Consider the following 4,584-nt stretch of genomic DNA (forward strand, 5'->3'; position numbering starts at 1 on the left):
TTCAAGGGTCCCAGAGAAATGAAAGAATGCCAACCTTACACTAATTCACAAAAAGTGAGAGGTTAAATAATTGAAAAATTATAGGCACATTAGCTTACTTCCCACATAATATAAAATACTCACCAAAATGATCTCCAACAGAATAAGGGCAACACTGGAAGAGAGAACAGACCAACTTCAAGGAAGGGATACTCGACAATGGATCACATCCATGTCATCAATCAGGTAATCGAGAAATCCGCAGAGTACAATCAGCCTCTCTATATGGCTTTCGTAGATTACGAAAAGACATTCGATTCGGTAGAGATATCAGCAGTCATAAAGGCATTACGTAACCAAGCAGTACAGGGCACTTACGTAAATATCTTAGAAAGTATCAACAGAAATTCTACATCTACCTTAATACTCCAGAAAATAAGTAGAAATACTCCTATAAAGAAAGGGTTTAGGTAAGGAGACAAAATCTCTCCAGTGCTATTCGCTGCGTGCTTGGAAGAAATATTCGAGCTGTTAAACAGGGAAAGCTTAGAAGTAAGGGTCAACGGCGAACATCTCAGCAATCTTCGATTTGCAGATCACGTTGTCCTGCTCAGCACCACTGGGGACGCGTTACAACAAATGATTGAGGACCTTAACAAAGAGAGTATATGAGTGGGGTTGAAGATTAATATGCAGAAGCCAAAGATAATGATCAATATCCGGGCAAGGGAACAAGAGTACAGGATCGCCAGTCAGTCTCTAGAGTCTGTGAAGCCGTACGTTTACCTAGGTCAATTACTCACAGAGGAACCTGATCATGGGAGGGAAACCTAGAGAAGAATAAAAATGGGTTAGAGAGCATTCGGCAGACCTTGTCAGATCCTGATAGGAAGCTTACTATCATCATTAAAAATGAAAGGTGTACAATCAATGCATTCTACTGGTTTTGACATATGGGCCAGGAACTTGGAGACTGACAAAAAAGCTCTAAAACAAGTTAAGGACCATGCAAAGAGCGATGGAACGAAGAATGTTAGGCTTTACGTTTAGAGAGAGGAAGAGAGCGCTGTGGATCGGAGAGCAAACAGGGATAGCCAATATGTTAATTCACATAAGAGAAAGAAATAGAGCTGGGCAGGTCATGCAATGCGGAGGTTAGATAACCGGTGCACCATTAGGGTTACAAAGTGGGTTCTAAGAGAAGGGAATCACAGTCGAGGATGGCAGAAGACTAGGTGGGGTAATGAAATTAAGAAATTCTCAGGCGCTAGCTGGAATCGGTTGGCGCAGGACAGGGGTAATCCTGCGCCAACCGATTCCAGGTAGCACAGGATCGCAGGGAGAGGCCTTCGTCTCGTAGTGGACATAAAATAGGCTGACGATGATATCCACGTTGATATAACAATAATAAAGACGGTTCCACGATACAAAGCTACGGGCGGTTTATGAGATAAAGTCGTCGTTAGGAGTGGTAATTATTTTTGTTCGCACTTGGCATACTATTAATTGTGCTCTCAAACGTCGATAGCCCGGCGCGTTTAAATTCGTACGATATAATACTCTACGACAATGGGCCAGAGTATCGAAAATGCGAACATACCATCAGGGTGCGCACACCGAAAGAGATAATGTTGATAACCTTGCTGATCGACGTTCTCTTTTGTGCTACTGCTACTATATCTTTGACAGAGTTTGGAAACGTAAGACGACACTTACCTCGGTATTAATGCGCTTTATCGACCTAGTGTTTTGCGCTACGATAACAAATTTGAATTCTGTGAGAAGTTGTCATGGAGACAACGGCTAACAAAATCAGACACGCGACGTTTAGATGTCCGGCAGGGTTCAAGTTAGTGCTTTTTAGCTCGTGAGAAAAAAAAAAGAATAGGAGAGAAGATGAGGCAGGAAAAACAGCAGTAGAACACTAACTTGATGAACTGAGCGTACTTGCCCATTGCTGCAAGCATGCATTTAGGCGTTCGATTGGCTCGCATTGTTAATATTTCAGTAGACGATGACATTTATTTTCGTGACAAGAGCATCTTTGTCTCAAAGCTAGTGTTTTTCTTTCACCACCGCATAAATTTCGGGAGTTATTGAAAATTATATTCTTTCCTTGTTTGTGCTACACCTTCAGTGAGAAATCTAATGGCAAAGCACAAACAACCTGGCCAAGCTCTACTTGTAGGAACCGAGCAGGAAACTGCTTTGCAGATGTACACTTCGTGCAAAAAATTGCCAGTCGGAGAAGGACTACACAACAGCTCAATGTGAAAGCTTACAAAGGCGCTCCTCAAATGACAGTAAGCTGCTGAGAATGACGAGGAAATGGTTGTTGCAACAAAGAACTTTCCTACTGTTGAAGGACTTACGAAGTCAAAACAGCAAAGTTATATTGTTCACTGGTTTAGTCCACAACCGCATGCTTGCAAAACGCGATGAATCTGTCTTCATGTTGCGGCGTCTGCATGATAGCTATCGGTAGTGACGTTATACAAACTAACCAGCTTTCTTTCCACAATGCGTAAAAATTTTATTTTACTCAACAGGTCCATACTGTCATTATTGAACTAAATGGGACATTGCTGAATATTTCTTATAGCCTCAACTTGTGCCCGATTCACAAAGTGTCCTTTCTTTTCTTTATTGTCGTATATTTTGTTACAAAATACCCTATTGAAATAACAGTAAGGCATACCCTTCGAAATGCATCTGACGTGACAGGATTTCATACGCTCACGAGATAATATTAGACGTGAAGTTCTCCAGGTGTATTGCATTTTCAATCGACTCTTTATGGCAGAATACCTAGAGCTGGAAGAGCAGTATTACGCTGGATCTCAAGTTTTTCACTACTATAAGTTTATAACAGGACATATCAAGTGTCACAGTTCATATACGGCCTAGATGTTATTAAGACTTACTCGAGGGTAAAGCGAGAAAAATACATGACGCTGTTGTATTTGTCTTATTATACACAAAACACACAAGTGGATTGGAATGACTGTGTCTCAGAAGATTCTGTTCGTTTGTTCCCGTGGTAACGGCATAACTTCTTGCGCGTTTCTTCCTTCAGCATATAACTGACAACTAGGCATTACGTTATGAAACACATTTTAATGCCTCCGAGTAACTGAGGCATCATACTATTGACCGCTGCGTCGAAAAAAGAAAGAAAGAAAGAGAGAAGAAAAGAAAGAAACAAAGAAAGAAAGAAATAGAACACAAGATGTCAATGTAACGCACTGTTCGTGGAAATACGGTCGGTTTTATACCTTTGAAAAACATCCGAGCCAATGAACTTATCCTGGAGCTGTCATTAAAAGTCTGACTTGTTAATGCAGATTCTTCTAAAAAACTTTCGCCTTTACCTGCAGTATCATAGCCAGTATTTGTATACAGTGACCAACACAAAGTTCTCGCTTAGGCCTGATGCTTGCGTTTACTTTAGGCAGAGTTTGACTGCATACTAGGGTATTATTGCGGTGGTGCAACACTTGGTCTCAACTCAGACAATGTTCTCTGTTAGTGCACAAAGAATAGTGGCGAAACTTTACAACAGTCGCCGCAGGAAAGTCGAATCCAAGGACCTTGGTCCCCATCGGCGTCACTCCGGGCTGCTTTCAAAGGACTTTTAAGCTCTTTTAGAACATCGGAACTCTGTGAAAGATTGTAATCGTTGTAAGGCGATTATAGCGTTGTAAGGCGCCTTAATTATGGTTCTGCGATCCTTCGTAACTTCTTTTCCCCTCATCTTTTTAGCCCTTTCACAATCCCCTTCACTGAAAACTACGGTCAAACAGGCAATTATTCTGGTTATTTCTCTGCCTCTCTTACCTCATTATGTTTTCAGCCACTAGCACGTGTTATAGCCTTCGATAGAGGTTAGCAAGTCTTTGACACAGATGCACACCTGAAAGGCATTCTGTCAGAAAAAGAAATTAAATTATGGGGTTTCACGTGCCCAAACTCCTTGCTGAATATGAGGCACGCCGTAGGGGAGGACTCCGGAAATCTTGACCGCCTTGGGTTCGTTAACGAGCAGCTAAATCTAAGTACACGGATGTTTTTGCATTTCGCCTCTATCGAAATGTGGCCGCCGTGGCCGGGATTCGATCCCGCGACCTCCATGCTCAGCAGCCCTACACCATAGCCACTGAGCAACCACGGCGGGTATATTCTGTCAGATCTCTGATAGTTGTTCCCTGTACATCCTTTTCCTTTCTTTTTCCTCACAAGTGTGATATCTTGTGAGCGAGTATCCCTCACGGCCTGTCAAAGTGCGTGATGAAAGTAATGTCGGAACTTTAGTCGAGCCAGGCGATGAAATCCGAGTGAGAAGTTTTGGTAAGACACATGTCAAAACAAGTTCAGCGTCGAAGTCGCTAACAGTGGTCAGGTTAGAAGAAAAAAGAATGAATAGGCTAAAAGCCCCACGTGGGGCTGTTCTATCATGCCTGGTTTTAAGGCAGAAGAAGGTGCAAACATACGTATGGCAACTCTTAATTATTAGGTAACATTATCAAGTTTTTTATCGCACAAATCAAGAAAATTTGTTGTGCTGATGTATCAGGAAACCTCTGCTGAAGCTTTCTTGGCGCTGAA

Source organism: Dermacentor variabilis, chromosome 6, assembly GCF_050947875.1.
Source record: "Dermacentor variabilis isolate Ectoservices chromosome 6, ASM5094787v1, whole genome shotgun sequence".
Taxonomy (NCBI): domain Eukaryota; kingdom Metazoa; phylum Arthropoda; class Arachnida; order Ixodida; family Ixodidae; genus Dermacentor; species Dermacentor variabilis.